This window comes from Manis pentadactyla, chromosome 7 (genome assembly GCF_030020395.1).
Source record: "Manis pentadactyla isolate mManPen7 chromosome 7, mManPen7.hap1, whole genome shotgun sequence".
Lineage (NCBI taxonomy): Eukaryota > Metazoa > Chordata > Mammalia > Pholidota > Manidae > Manis > Manis pentadactyla.
Window position 1 is genome coordinate 25463579 of NC_080025.1, and position 16990 is coordinate 25480568.

The 16990-nt window shown below is 43.1% G+C and overlaps 1 protein-coding gene across 1 annotated transcript in view; it reads right to left on the minus strand.

The window, feature by feature from the left end:
- TACC1 (transforming acidic coiled-coil containing protein 1) overlaps nucleotides 1–15267 on the minus strand; it is a 98917-nt gene extending 83650 nt beyond the window's left edge. The window contains exon 1 of the mRNA XM_036932159.2: nucleotides 15077–15267. The gene's annotated coding sequence lies outside the window, so the exon portion shown is untranslated. The remainder of the gene's footprint in view (nucleotides 1–15076) is intronic.
- Nucleotides 15268–16990: the final 1723 nt, after the last annotated feature.

A 16990-nucleotide genomic window follows, 5' to 3' on the forward strand; every position in this document is an offset into this window, starting at 1 on the left:
GGCAAGGTGGGGGAGGTGCTATTGATAACATGCCATTCGCTGTCAGAGCTGTGGTCCCCTGGGAGGAACAGTGAGCCTCTTCCAGTGAGGAAGGTCTTTATTCCCCAGGGGTCTTCCCAGGTCTACATTCCAAGCGGAAATGGAAGGGGAAGCAACAGGATGGGAGGTTAATTATGGGAAGTTTTCTTCCTCCTTGGTAAACACGGTGGGCTCCTGGGAAGAATTTTATCACTATTAGTGCAGAAAGGCCCAGGAAAGGGTCACCAAAATGGTTCCAAAGACAAGGAAAAAAGTGAAGCCTATTGCAGTGCAGAGAAATTGAGGCAATGAGGGGGAAACGAGCTGCAAAATAATGTGAAACATTGTCCACATGGGGCCCAAAGGCGTCCCTGTAAAGGTGCTTGCGTTTACTGGTTTTGCTGCTCTGGCTGCTGCATGCTCAGGACGGCTCCAGACCCAAGGGAGTGGAGACCTCGAAGGGGAAATCTTGTCTTTGGGAAGTAAACTTTACAAGGGCTTTTCAGGGAAAATGCCCAGGATGGAACTGAGAGCCCTGAACACCCCTCTTCTCCCAACACAGTAGGATTTGTCCTCGGGCAAGCAGAGCCAAGATCTGTTTCTCCACCCCAGAGACTGGCTGCAGATCTCCCACAAAGGCAGAGACCATGGGATGTCTGCAAATCTTCTGTTTAATGTCCTTTGGTTTAAAATCCTCCTTGCTTTTTATATTGCAATAAGAAAACAAAAATAAAAGGCCTAGGCATGCCTAGTGAAAACGCAGAACTGTTACCTTGCTATCACAAGCTCTGCTCTGAGGAAAATTAAACAGAAACACCGCCTCTTCCTTGGTGTGGCTCTGAAGTTGAGCACCCAAAGGTCAGCTGTAAGTTGTGGACAACTCTGCTGTCACCTGACCTGCTGACTGAGTGAGTAATGTCAGTTCCTGGGCTCAGAACCCTTCACACAGCTGAGTTCTCCATTAAGTGGAGGGCAGGGGGTAACAGTGGGACACCACTTGGTATTGCATTTGATATGGAACAAAGGGAGAATAAAACCTTCTGGCTATTTTATGGTACCTGTAATTTCTGCCTAATGTGAGCAAAGAAGAAGAGAGAAGGGAGGGGGAGGAAGCCCGCTTTGTGCAGTCCTCTGCTGAAAATGATGGCCCACTGGGGTCCAAGGAGATATATGGCCTGTGATGGGGTCTAGAAGAGGTAATAGTTGATACCTGGTGTTACGGTTTCTGTTTGCACATTACAATTCTGCCAGTAAGGCAGAATTTTTGACCATTGTAAAAACAGTAAGGAAAGAAAATTTTAGGAAATTGAACTTTGAGATTGCCCCTAAGGTTGCAAAATACACCCTTCAGTGGTAAATCTTACTTCCAGAATGTTACTTATGCTGGGGAGGGATAGGAACAGTCATTTATTGAATACCAGGGAATTTACTTGATGATTGACAAAAAAAGTAGCCACATTTAGTCGTCCTTGCACTGGGAAATGAAAGGAACAGTAGGTTCTTGTTAACTGTAACATAGAGCTTAGCCTCTAAGCTATTCTTTGTTAATTTTTACACTGTGCACCTCATTTTAAGATGAAGAAACTGAGTTTAGAAAGGTAGGTGGTGTACCCAGTATTTAAAAGAGTTCTGTCTCAATTACAAAGCTTATGTTTAACATGAATTTCTTTCCCTCCAGCAATCATGACAAATCACCCTTCAAAGTAGCCGTCTTGGGAAGTTACGTGCTTATCTCAGAGCTGGTTTATTTTAGAAATAAAGATAATAATAGATTGTTATTCTCTTACCATCTGATGGGTCTGTACTGGCATTTTCTCTCTCTCTCTCTCATTCTTCATGCGGAAATCTCCCCCCCGCCCCTTGGTCAGTCAGGTTCAAGGTTTATCAAGTTCATTAGCTTTTTAAAATGACCAGCTTTTGGCTTTATTGAGTTTTCTCTCTCTTTTTTTCTGTTCTCTAGTCCATTGATTTCTGCCTTATCTTTATCATTTCCTTCCTTCTGATTTTTTGGGTTTAATTTGCTCCTCTTCTAGTTTTTAAAGGTGGAAATTGAGATAATTGCTTTCAGACCTTTCTTCTATTCTGAGATAGGCATTCAGACCTAGAAATTATCTCCCTCTAAATGCTAGTATAGCTGCATCCCACAGATTTTGTTGTTTCATTTTCATTATCATTCAATACATTTTCTAACCTCTCTTTTGATTTCTTCTTTAACCCAGCAAATACTTAAATTGCATTGTTTAGTTTCCACATATCTGTAATTTTCCTAGTTATCCTACTGTGCTTAGTTTCTAACTTAATTCCACTGCAGCCAGGTAACTTTGAAGACTTCCCGAGACTTGTTTAGGGTCCAAAATATGGTCTATTCTGGTAAACATTTCATGTGCAATTGAAAGGAATGTCCATTTTGCTGCTGTTGGGTGAAGTTTTCTATAAATATCAATTAGGTCAAGGTGGTTTAGAGTGTTGTTAAGATATTTCTGTCTGTTGATGTTTGTTTATCAATTTCTGAGAGACATTAAATCTCCAGTTATGATTGCTTATTTTTTCCTTTAATTCTGTCACTTTTTGCTTCACTTATTTTGAAGCTGCTATGGAGTACAGTGTTGGGATTTTTAGGTCATTTTGATTAACCCTTTCACCATTCTGAAGTGCCCTTCTTTTTCTTTGGTAATAGAAATTATTTTGTTCAGAAATTTTGTTAAGAAATTACTTGTAGAAATATTTTAGGATAGAAATTAAAATTTAAAATAGACATTTTAAAATAAAATTTTAAATAGAAATATTTTAGAAAATGTTTTGATCCTCATATAGCCACCCCAACCTTCTTGTGCTTACTATTTACATGGTATGTCTTTTTCCATCCATTTTTGATCTATCTCTGTCTTTATATTTAAAGTATGTCTTTTGTTTTCTAAACGGGCTTTATTTTTTTGAGCATTAGGCCTACAGTTAAACTGAGCAGAAAGGACAGAGAGTTCCCGTTTATCCCCTGCACCCAAACACATACAGTATCAGCATATCCCAAAGCACAGTGGTACATATGTTGCAACCAAGGAACCTACATTACACGTCATTATCACCCAAAGCCCATAATTTACAGTAGGGTTCCCTCTTGGTGTTTTACATTCCCTGAGTTGTGACAAATATATCATGACATGTATCTACCACTGTAGTATCATACAGACTTTTAATTTCAGTGGTTGACCAATAAATTATAAAATATATCCTTAACTTTTACAGTTAATAATGTACTTCCTCCTGTACATTGTAGAGCTGAAAAGTGCAATTTCTGAAAAAAATTCACCATACTCACTTAAAAGCCAAATGGTCACGATAAATGAAAGAGAGGAAACAGATCAAAAGTAAAATGAACAAAATCTCAGGGACACATTAGATGATGTACTTAGAATCCCAGAAGGGGAGAAGATGGAAATGATAAACACTTTTCAAATGTAATAAGTTAGAAATTTTCAGATACAAGATGCTAGGCAAACACCAAGTAAACAGGAAGGCACATGTCAGGCAAAATGTTAAAAATCTTGAAAAAGTAGGAAGAGAGCAACAAAAGAAGTGATTTCCGTTTGGCTCTTTTTTATTATATTCAATTTCTTGGCTGAGATTTCAATTCATCGAAAACAAGCTTTTATTCTTTTTTTTAATTGTTGTACTTCACTGAGGATAGCTATAAAATCTTTTAAAACTAAAAAAACACTTTGAAACCCCTGTCTTTTACATTCCAACATTTTATTCATTCCAGGTTAGAATTGATTGATTTTTCTCTTAAGAATGTGTTCCAACTTCATGGTTCTCCACGGTAAGTTGCATCGTGGACATCCTGAAGGCTAAGTTGTGGCGATTTCAGATCCCTTATTTTTCTCCGATGAGTTGTTTTTCCTTGGTTTTAGCAGATAATCTTGTTGGGTTTGAATTGCAAACTCTGACTCTTGGACGCAGCTTAGTCTGAGTGCAGGTCTAGCTGAGCGGCTCTGAGTGTGTTCTGGGCATGTGTGGGTCAGGGGATGATCAGAGATTTGGCTTGGGATTCCCCTCTTTGGCTCTTTCCCTTTGGAGTGCCCCTACTTTTTTGTATCTGTGATTTCCTGGCTTGACTTTTCTTGTTCTCCAAAACCACAAGACTAGAGTTTTCTGTGTCTGCCCCTCTACTACACAAGCCACTGTATGGACCACACAGCCTCAAGCTAAAAGCCGTGGCCAAGGGGGACTTACTTGGATGGCTCCCATCTCCTCTTCTCCAAGCTGATATGCAACACCAGAATTTATCTACTTCTGTTTTCTCTTCAGTACCTTCAGGTAGTTGCTTTATATATTATATTCAGGTTTAAGAGTTATTTTCTGCAAGAATGGTCATGATACCCAGAAGAGTCTATAATACTCAGAGGTAGATGCCCATGTATTGTTCTAATGAAATGGTGACATTCAGCTTAATCACCCACCTTACTCATCAGATTTGTCCTGAGTGACCCTGGCCTGCTTTCAAAAATCAAATCCACCTCCACAGGATTGAAATTCATTTGGAATTCTGAAAAATCTTTGCTATGAGCCCTGGAAACAATGTTAAGGGGTAAGGACCAAAGAGCTGAGCAATGGAAACATTGCGTGGCTGGGTAAGTCTGTAATTTCTCAAGGTGACAGAGACTAACATTCCTGATGATCTGTTCTTCCCTTCTCTCTGAATAAAATGAACAAAAAATAATTCTGATGTTTAGCTATCACGAATAAAAGCCACATTTCCCCATCTCCATTGCACTTAGCTGTGACCAGGTAACTAAGTTTTGGCCAATAGGATGTAAACAGAAGTGTCAAGTTGAACTTCCAGGAAGTATCATTAATGTGGAATGAGGAGGTACTATGGTCTAAATATTTATATCCCCTCCAAATTCATATGTGAAATCCTAACTCCCAAAATTCGTATGTTGAAATCCAGCCTTCAGGGATGATGGCATTAGGAGATGCAGCCGTCAGGAGGTGTTAGGCTATGAGGGTGGAGCCCTCAAGACTGGGATTAGTACCTTATAAAGGAGGCTCCAGTCCACCACGTGAGGACGCAGCAAGAAGGCGCTGGCTGTGGGCCAGGGGAGGGCCCACCAGAATGCAGCCACACTGGCACCCTGATCTTGGACTTAGCCTCCCAAACCATGAGAAATAAATTTGTGTTGTTTATCAGCCACCCATTCTGTGGTATTTTGTCATAGCATCTTAGACAGACTAAAGCAGGAGGCAAGCCCTCCTTTTGTTTCGGCTCTTTCTTTTCCCTGCTGGCTGGAATGCTGATGGGATAGCTGAATTCACGTAGCCATCCTTAATCCTATGGGTGAGGGAGCCTGAATCCATGACACTTTGGAGCCGCTAAGCCTGCCCCTGCCCTGGAGCACCTACCTACAGATTTCTTTTATGTGAAAGGAAAATAAACTTACATATTGTTTAGCCACTATTTTTTTTTTTTTTTTTTGGATTTCTGTAAGACTCAGCCAAAGCAAATCCTAATCAATATTCTGGTCATTCAATGGGGGAGAAAAAGAGCCTATTATCTTGTAGTCAAACTACATATACCTGGAAGAACTGTATTAGTTAGCAGCCTGTCAGTAATCACTCTACCTACTCTACAGATAAAGAGTGCATGTAAATTAGTCCTAACCTAATAAGTCCCAGGCCTGACACTCAGCTCCAGCTGATTGTGTCTGTAGAACCTCCTGCAGCCGCCACTGCCACTCAAATCTATGCCCTACCCCAAATAAACGTCCTCCAAATGACTTCTCATCTACCTCAATCCTGTCCTGAGTGATTCATCCATTCATTCATCGGACAAATATATACAAATGCCCACCTTGATGTCTACCTTAATCCGAAATCAAGGGGAACTTGGTGAAGGGGGGATCCTAGTAAACATAATGTTCTTTCTGTAATTGTAGATTAATGATACCAAAAAAAAATCTGAAATCATCTTTGCAAAAATGGATTTGGGGGCAGTGGCCTCAGGCCTGCTACCAGCCTCAAGATGGCCCTCTTGCAATGCTATACCCTAATTCCACCTCATGTCATTGTTCGGATTCTGTCTCAACATAACAAAAATGTCAAAACCAAGAGACTGATTCCTCGAACAGAGTTGGAAAGGCTCTTAGCAGCCATCTAGTTCCACCTTCTTCTATTTATGTAATGAAGCAAGGCCGTGACACACTGCAGAAACTTATTTCCTTCATTCACACTGAAGTCAAAGAGCAAGATGACCTAACTCTTACTTTGATTAGAAAATAAAAAACTTTTTTACTTTAAAATCCTCCCCAGTTTTACTCAGTGTCGAAGACAGAAATAATTTATGGTGATTCATCTTTGAATTTATTCTCAATTTACTCAGAAGGGCGTACACACCAGAAAACCCAGACCAGGTCCTTTTCCCTGGCCTTGGAACCCTTGAAGAAAATTAAGTCAGGTGAAAGTCACATGCTTACTCACAAGACAAGGTTTCAGTGGAAGTTTCCAGCCAAATGCCTTTGGCTGAAGGCTTAATTTCCAGAAATCCCTCTGTAACTCCACCAGTTGCTCTGTATATGACTGTGCTCTTACACTCCATGCTAGCAAAGCACAATTCTGGCAAAAAAGAAAAGTCTGTTCCTCTGTTTCAAGGTGATGCAACCGTCACTCACACTTTCCATCTGTACTCTTAGGGAGAAGAATGAAAGTGCTTTAAAAAAAAAACAAACCTCTTGTTTTTTATTTCATTTACTTGTCATTTCTATTCCTACAGAATGATTCAGGGACAATACACCCTTTGTGTGCTTTTTACTGATATTGTTTTAAGCGGGCTATTTTTTTGTGCCCTGGCATTGTTTGCAGAGACAGAACCTGCCCATAATTCAAACATCCTGGACTCAGTGACCACAAACATCTTCTTGGAATATTAACTCTTAGCACTTTTTTGGTTCTTATCTAACTTTGGGGTAGTGACCTGGAGCAACTCTAGGTACTTAAGCATGGATTCCAACCCCACTTTGTGGTCCTGGTGGTTGGAAGGGTAAGGAGAGTTCACCCACCAATACTTTATTTCCACTCTTTTGATGCAGCCAGTTCCGGCTTTAGGCATTCCACTGAGAAATGACAAAGAGGACGTTAAAACCAGAAGGCTGGCAAGAGTCCTGAGGGCCTGGGTTTAAGGAAGCACTTTAATTTGTAAGCTTTTGGAATTAAAATCGATATGCATGGTTCATCACATAAAAACAGCAGCAGGAATATAACAAAAAAAACCTGCTTTGCTCTGGCTGGGCGAGACAGACAGGGTCTCTGGAGCCTGAAAATACCGCGTGGCAGGAGCAAACATTCAAAGGAAATCTCCTACGAGAAACAAAGAAAATATAAAATAGTCTTTTGGCTTAGATGTTAGGACTGTCCTAAGAGGTCATGTAGAGACCTGCATTGTTTATCTTTGGACATTTGTGAGCCAGACAGAGCTGCCAAGTTACAAGAATAAAACAGGCTTTGAACCACAAGCAGGTTAAATGAGAGGAAGAGAGAGCACAAAGCAGCACCAGACATCACAGCCAGTTTCCCCAGGAAGGCTGAAAGTACTCCACCTTCTCACAAATGCAAATCCAGGGACCCCATGGGTATGGGAGCCAGGATGGAAGAAAGTGAAAATACCTTACCTGCCAGGTTTGGTAAATGCCTTGATGAGAGGGGCGTCCTGCTGGTTTTCTTTTCCACGTTCCAGGCCTGGTGGCATAGGATCAGGATTGGGTTTGGGTAGTCTCTGCTGTGAATTTTTCAACTTTCTTGCTTGTACTCACAAGCTTTTTATCTACACTCAACTCAGGGGTCCACCTTGCCCGTGACCACTTCTCTTTAGTATCTGGGATCTAAAAAGGTGCGGGCAGCAGAAGTGGAAGCCAAGCCTCCATCCCATGGCTCCTGGGCACCTCCATGAATAGCTCCTGGGAAGCAGGAGGAGCTCTCATCCTCCATCTGGGACAGAGCAGGGCACGCGACTGTTGGTGCAAGGAGGGAAGCAGGGGCCTGAGCAGGGGAATGAATGTGAGAAGTGGGGAACTTGCATGAACCAGGAGGAAGGATAATCCTGGGACCCAGAACTGAAAGGGGTCAATGGGATTATCTGATTCCAAATCCCACCCGATGCAGGAATCCTCTGCTCAACATTCTTGACCAATGGTCAGCCAACCTCTGCTTGGGATTTTCTAGCAGACACAGACTTAGATCCCTCTCCAAGAGAGGACTTAGCAGCCCTGCTTTGAGGAATGGGCTTAGCTGACACCCTCTGGCTGGCTGTGTCTTCAGGGTCTGCCTCAACTTTCCAGCTGGCAATCTCCAGCCAATGGCTGAGCAAAGTGGTAGTATTAAGACCTGACCGTTTCTGCCAAATGCGGGACGCCTCTAATGGTAATCTTTGCTTGGCTTCCCCATCACAGCCTGGCAGAGACTTAGACCGAACTGCATCACAGTCTGAAGGCTGCCCACCCAGTCTTTCTTCCATTCTCTTTCCTTTCCTACGTGTTATTCTTCAGTAAACCTTAATGCCTCAAGCACAGGAGATACTGTTCAGGGCATGAAGCTATGCTATATGTGATACTATAATGGTGGAAAATATAACACTACATCATTGTCAAAAGCTATAGAACTTTTAGCACAGAGAGTGGACCTTAATGTGTGCAAATTAAAGAAAAACTATTTAGGAGGTGAGGAGATCCTGTTGCTTCTAGGCTTTCTCAGCTGATAGAGTAAGAAGATATATGTGTGTATACTAACCTCTGTATATATACACATTTATAAATATCTCTGTACGAATATAGATCCAGCAAAACATGAATTCATACTCATGTCTCCAGTTCTAACCCATTAACATGTAGATCTTTCTAGACCTCCCTCTGCTTATCTGTAATTTTCCAACAATGAGAAACCTGGCCCCAACCATCTGACATCCATTTACTTCATTGCTCAACTACAACATACATATATTGTGGTATTAGAATTGTTACCACCTACTCCCATGGGAAACAACTTTATCAGCTAAATGACACTGCTTAAGTATAGTTTCTTTTGCCTTTAGTCTTACAACTCCACTTATATCCAAAGTTACTTCGACCAGCATCTTTTCCCCCACAGCTCCCTAGTGAAGGTGTTTCATACATTTGTAACACATTAGATTGTTTTGTCACAGATTGCATTCCATCCTGAGATTCCTCTGACCTCCCAAATAATTTTCCTTTAATTTGTACATATCAAGGTCCCCTCTTGGTGTTGGAAAGTCCTATGGGTGCCATTAGAATTGTTCTGGGGTTCTGTAGTTCCACAGATAAGGAACTGGGAAGTCACCACTCTGTCCTAGTAACAAGTAAAGAGCTGAACAAACTGAAAAGACCAAAAACTCTCCTTCTGTAAGAGAGGGATGGTGTCTTGCCAATGGGCAAGTTCACTAGAGATTCAATGAGGCTGAAAAATGACAAATGAATGCCCTTGGGTGAAAGGGTTTATACACAACTTTATTCCCACAGTGGCAGGTCAGTCACTAGAATCCTGTCCACTCAGAGTGAGTCTGCATGCAGCAAGCCGGTCACTGCCTCTGGGCCTCTCTGCTCCCACAGCCGTCTCAGTCTCTGTCCTCAGCACTGCCACCACTCCAGTCTCTGCTCTCTTGCAGCTGTGCAGCCATATGGCCATGTCACCATGTCACCCAGAACACTGGGTGAAGCTCTTTATATAGAATAGAGTCAATAGCAACATATTGCCCACACGTGCATAGTGAGCTAGCCGACCAAGGCCAGGTGAGAATCCTGACCATAGGAACCTTCACTTTACCCACAGATGGACACAGGGCAAACCACTGCACCCAAGATTTGAGAGACAAACAGTTGAATACAGGAAGTCACTGCTTCCCAGAGCACAAACTTAAAATCAGGACCACCACAGCAACCAAATTGCGGTATGGGGAAAATGGAAGTTCCCATGGCCAGGATCCTCACCTGACCTTAAACTACTTGATGATGTCAGTGGCCTCCCACTAGGCTACTGTTTCCACACCCACAGGCAATGAGCTATTACTGACTGACTCACTGTATAAAAAGCTCTGCCCAGTTGTCTGGGTGGAGACAGAGACGGAGGGGATTACAGACCTGCAGACTGCTGGATACAGGTGTGATTCTAGTGTTCAAGCTACCATCATGATAATAAAGCCAGGTATAAACCCTTTTACCCCAAGAATGTTCCATTGTCATTTCTTGGTCTCACTGAATCCATAGTGAACCTGCCTGGGGCTGAACCCTCAGGTAAGATACAAGGTAAACTGCAATTAATAAATCACTGGAGGCACAGGGCAGACACTCTGAGAGTTAAAAACTCCAGGGATCCAGTCATGGGGGGAATTGCAAAATTCACTTCAAGGAATTCCACCAGATTCCCACAGTAAATAACAGAAAAATCCCTTGGGCATCCAGCTGGGGAACTGGGAAAGAAACCATTTTGAAACACACAGGAGTATTCCATCCATCTTAACAAAGCCTGAGGGGAAACTAGTTAACTGACCTGGGGAATGGAAATACTAAACTACAGCCCACTGTAGCCATCCTGTCCCACATATGGAGGGAGAAAAAGCACCTGACAAACATTTGTGCAGTTCATAGTCCAGAGGTATAGGCTCACTAAAGGACTGACCTAATCATAGGGCTATTGAAGGCTTCCTCTCTCCACACACCTCACCATCACATTACTAAAGGCCTATTTACTGCAGTTCCTTTTACCCTGTTCATTGTCATCTGGCTATCAAGAAAAAAACTCAATGACAGCTTCAATCAACTGATATAATTGATGTCTATAGATACTTCATCCAACAACTGCAAAATATACATCTTCTCAGGCTCACATGGAGCATTCATCAAGGTAGACCACATTCTGGACCATAAAATACACCTTAGCAATTTAAAAGAATAGAAATCATACAATGTCTCAGACCACATCAAATTAAACTAAAAATCAACAACAGGAATAGCTGGAAAATTCCCAAATATGTGGAGATTAAACAACACACTTCTAAATAAAATGTGGGTCAAACAGGAAATCTCAAGACAAATTTAAAATACTTTGAACTACATAAGAATGAAAACACAATATCAATGTTTGTGGAATGCAGCAAAGTAGTACTTGAGAGGAATTTGTGTAACTGAATATATATGTTAGGAGAGAAGATAGATCTAAAATCAACAGTCTAAATTTCCACCTTAGGAAACTAGAAAAAAAAAAGAGGAAGTTTAATCCAAACTAATTAGAAGGAAAAAAATAATAACAATTAGAGCAGAAATCAATGAAATTGAAAATCAATGAGGAAATCAATGAAACCAAAAGCTGGGTCTTTGCAAAGATCAATAAGGTCAAAGACTCCAGCTAGGCTAAGAAGAAAGAAAGAAGACACAAATTACCAATATCAGAAGTGAAAAAGCAGACATCACTACAGAGCCCATGGAAATTAAAAGGATAATAAAGGCTATGAATAATTCTATGCCCCCAAACTTGGTAACGTAGATGAAATGAACCATTTCCTTAAAAGACACAATCTTCCATCTCATACAGGAAAAACTATATGATCTAAGTAGGTCTATATCTATTAAAGCAATTGAATCAATAGTTAATAACCTTCCACAACAGAAAACATGAGTCTTCCCTATGTACCAGCAATCAATCAACAAGAGGAACTTGAAATTAAAAACACAATACCACTTCCATTGTCAGCCCCACAAATGAAATACTTAGGTATAATCTAACAAAATAGACAGAAGATCTATACAAAGAGAACTAGAAAACCTGGGTGATGAAATCAAATAACTAAGTAAGTGGAGAGATATTCCATGTTCATGGATAGGAAGACTCAATATTGTCAAGATGTCAGTTCTTTCCAACTTGATCTACAGGCTCAATGCAATCCCAACCAAAATCCCAGCAAGTTATTTCATATATATCCAAAAACTTATTCTAAAGTAGATAGGGAGAGGAAAAAGACCCAGAATGGCCAACTCAGTATGGATGGAGAAGGGCAAAGCTGTAGGAATGACACTATCCAACTTCAATTGCTATAAAGCTATGGTAATCAAGACAGTATGGTATTGGCGTAACATTAGACAAATAGACCAGTGGAATTCGAGAGCCCAGAAATAGACCCACATAAACATAATCAAATGAGCAAGGCAATACAATGGAGCAAGGATAAGTGGTGAGGGAAAACTGGACACCCACATGCTAGACACAGACCTTACACCCTTCATAAAACTAATTTAAAATGGATCACAGATCTAAATGTAAAATCAAATCCATAAAACTCCTAGAAAGTAATATAAAAGAAAATCTAGATGACCTTGGGTGTGGCAATGGCTTTTTAGATATAACACCAAAGGCATGATCCATGAAAGAAAGAATCAATAAGATGGACTCATTAAAATTAAAATTTTCTGCCTTAAAACTCAACAATAAAGAAATAAACAACCTGACTTAAAATGAGCCAAAGACCCTAACAGACAACTTACCAAAGATGCTGTACAAATGACAAACAAGCATTTGAAAAGATGCTCAATATCACACATTGTCAGAGAAGTACAAATTAAAACAGTGAAAAATACCACCACACACTTTTTAAAATGGCCCAAATCTGGAACTGTGACAAACACCAAATTATGGTGAGGATGTGTAGCAGAAGGATCTCTCATTCATTGCTGGTTGGAATGCTCAATGGCCCAGCCACTTTGGGGGGCAGCTCAGCCATTTCTTATAAAACTAAACATACTCTTACTAATATGATCTAGCAATTGCATTCCCTGGTATTTATCCAAAGGAACTGAAGACTGATGTCACACAAAAGCCTGCACATGGATGCTTATAGCACCTTTATTCATCACTAAAACTTGGAAGCAACCCAGATGTCCTTCAGTAGGTAAATGGATGAATAAATGGTGGTATATCCAGACAATGGAATATTATTCAGGGCTGAAAAGGAATGAGTGATCAAGCCATGTAAAGACATGGAAGAACTTCAAGTGCATAGTGCTAAGTGACAGAGGCCAAGCTGAAAGGCTACACACTGTATCATGCCAACTGTATGACACTTGGAAAAGGCAAAAGTAGGGAGACAGTACAGGGCAGGGGGAGTACAGGGCAGGGGAGTACAGGGAGAGATGGACAGGCAGAGCACAGAGGATTTTTAGGGCAGTGAAAACACACCCTAGAAGATAATGATGGATAAGGGTCATTATGCATTTGTCCTAAGCCACTTTGTGTAAAACACCAGGAGTAACTCTAAGGTTATGGGCTTCATGTGATAATGACGAGTCAGTGTAGATGCGTCCTTGGTAAAAATTGGACCACTCTGGTGAGTGGTGCTGATAACAGGGGAGGCTGTGCATATTGGGGGGCAGGGGCTATATGGGAGGTCTTTGCACGTTCCTCTGAATTTTGTTGTAACCTAAAGCTGCTCTAAAGAAATAAAGCCTTTAAAAAATATTCTGCAGGAATCTTACTACGCAGATGGACAGTGACTGTGAAGGGGTATGTGGGGGGGACTTGGTGAAGGGGGGAGCCTAGTAAACATAATGTTCTTCATGTACTTGTAGATTAATGATACCAAAAAAATATATATATATTCTGCAGTAATTCTCCTGTGTCTCTGTCAGTCTTCAGAATAAGCTGAATAATGACCCCCAAGGATATCAGGTCCTAAATCCTGGAACCTACCTTTGTTACTTTATTCAGAAAAAATGTTTTTTTATTTGCAAATATGTTATCTTATTTGCACATGTAATTAAATTAAGGATTTTGAAATGGCAGATTATCCTGGATTATCTGGGTGGCCCCTAAATGAGACAAAGGCAGAGTTCACACAGAGAAGAGGTGAGGGCCAAGTGACTCCAGAGGCAGATACTGAAGTGAGGTGGACACAAGCTAAGGAGTGGTGGCAGCCACCAGCATGGAAAAGAGCAAGGAACAGATTCTCTCCTAAGCCTTTGGAGGGAGCACGACCCTGCTCACACCCTGACTTCTGCCCAGTGATACTGAGTTTGGATGTCCAGCCTCCAGAACTGTGAACGAATCCATTTCTGTGGTTTGCAGCCAAGCGAGTGGCCATTTGTTACGGCAGCCACAGGAAACTGATACACCCCCTTCCTAAATGTCATCTTCCTTTCATACAGATTTTTCTTTCTCTAATAAAAACCACCCACACATACCAGTCAGGACCATGGCTGGTAATACTCTCCAATTTGAAGGTTTAGTAAAGGGACTCTTTCCGAAGGTCTGAGTGGGGTGTGGGAGAGCTGGAGACAGTGCAGTTCCCCGGGGCTGCACGGTGGAGACCTGCCGCTACCCTAGGCCTACAGGGTCAGGGACAGGCGCAGCCGTGTGGGGAGGACGGTCCGGCAGGAGTTGTGGCCGTCTGGTCACTCTCTCCCCTCCATCTCATTTCCTGCCAGTGGCCTCCACTGCCCAGGCCTATCTAGAAGTCAGATGCAAGGGAGGCGTTCAGGTCAGGCTCCTGGACACAGGGGAGAGTGGAGAGGGGTGGAGGGTGGATTTACAGGGGAAATGGAAATACCCAGCACCCACGAAGTTTGAACCCCTCCTCAATGCCATCCCCATAACAGAGTGGGTCCGTGAGGCAGAGGGTCCCGCGAATCCTAGCTCTGTGACTTTGGGAGGTTGCTGCCTCTCTGGGCCTCATTCTCCTCTTCTGTAAAATGAAGAGTTTAGACTAGAAAGTCTCTGAGATCCCTTTCACTCTGATGCTCGTGATTCTAGAAGCAGACTGAATGCCTTCCCAGGCTGAGGCTGATACGTGCCTAGAGTCCTGACAGCTGTTTATTTACGAAAGCACACGCCGGCCTCTCTTTTCCACGATGCATCTGTGCACGGATGCACAGTGCACGCCGGATACGGAGCCACTGGGAGGAAAGGAGCCGGCCGTGCTCACTCACGGGGTGGACGGATCACAAGCAAGCTGGGAAAACCAGAAAGCCAGAGGCCAGAAAACCAGATGCCCACAGAAAAGTGAACCACTCACCCAGCGGCCGACTCGGCACTCAGCGGGCATCCGGCTTTTCCTGAAGAAAACTCGGGGGCCCTCGGCGGCTGGCAGCAGCTGGCCAGCCTCGCCTGGCCACTTGACTGGCAGGCCCAGCAAAGGCTTGGCTGCCAGCAGCCACACAGATGGTAATCATTAGCCAGACAGCCAAGCTTCGGAACGTTCCAAGGGTCCAGGAGAGCCCCGTGTCAAACAGTGAAGAAGACGGGCCTCCCCCGCACTTTGGACATTTTGTTCCCATCATGGCTGCTTTTTCAATTACTCCTGTCTGCCTCCATCTCTTTGGAACCTCTCTTTGGAAAGAGAGGGTGAAGCTCAGGGGAGAATAGCCTCAGTACCCCTCCAGCGCTGAAAGTGCTGAGCTACAGAAGCCCCCGCCCCATTTACGTTGGGTGGCCTGGGCTAAACCACAGACCTCCTCCCTTCCCCGAGCCCCACCCCATCACTAACGTGGACCCTCCACAACCACTAATGGGCCCCACATGAGTGTGGTTTGTAGTGGGGGGTTGGGGAGGCCCGAAAAGGACCTATATTCCCAAATCCTTTAAAATTCTCCCCAAACTGCTGATTCCTAAATTCCATTATCATCTTGTTTCCAGCAAAACAACTTGATTCTTGTTGTAAACACACCCACACTTGGGAGAAATGTTCTTTAAGGTTGCTGAGTGAATTAAGGGCCTAAGGGGCTTGCTGGAGGGGGAAGGGAAGTCTGGGAAGGAAGCGGAAGAGGGGCCCCCAGGAAGGAGAAGAGGACAGACGGGGGCTCTGGGCACTAAGGAATGACATCAGCCATGTCACACCGCCACCTAGGGCTGTCGCAGTTGAGTTCGTACCATGAATGTTTTGAGAACTCAGATGAGCGGTTTCTTTCTCAAGTAACACATGAAGAGCTTGCAACCTGGCCGTCAGAAGGAGCTTGCCTTTCCAGCCAGGGAGCAGGGAGCACATGTGGAATGTGGTTCTGCAGCACCGGGGAGCCTCCCTGCTCCAAAACACTGTCTTCCCTGGAGCTGTACCTGAAGATCCGCTCATTTACTGATCACTTTCCAGTGGTTTTCCGAAGTCCAGCACTGGTCAAAGGGCGTTTTGATGGACAATAAATAAGGGGATTAGTTTCGGATACAGGATACTGAGGGTATTGGGTGCAGAGCCGGGCTGGGTGTGAGGCCACCGCTGGGACCTTCTCTGTCTCATCAGAGAGGGACTGAGGGCCCTGAAGAAAAGGGGTGAGGGACCCCAAGGCCTGGGGGGCTTTGGGGTGCACCAAGAAGGGTAAAGACAACCAGCTTCGTAAGGTTTCTCCCGCCGGGTCTGCAGGAAAGTGCCTGCTTAGATGCCCCTGCACCGCGCTCCAGCCAGGTGTCCTTTGCATCCTCTGACCTCTGCTGTCCAAAATGCCTAACAGTGTTGCATCCAGACCTCGTGCTATAAAGGTACCGTTCCCTCCATCTACTTTCAAATACAGCACTCTTCAAGTAGAAATGGCTTAAATCAAGGGGGATTACATCTGCTAGAACCACAGGGCAAGGTTTAAGCACCCTACCGAAACCAGAGTGCCCTGAGTTAGAATCCCAATCCAAGCACTTACCAGCTGTGTGTTTTTGTGAATATTACTTTCTTCTCTAAACCTGGCATTCCTCATTTGCAAACTGAGGCTAACTATAGTACTCACTTGACAGGCAGGCATGAAGATCAAACAAATGAGAAAACAAAGCACTGAGCGCAATGCTGGGCTCATAGTAAATGCTCAATAAATGTCAGTCATTCATTTACTTCTTGCCTATGTTCACTTCCAGTAAAGACTGGCAAACTGATACTCACAACTTTTGAAACCAGTGCAAGTTCCATCTAGATTTAGGCAGTGCTCACAAATTTGTTCTTGGAAAAAGCCAC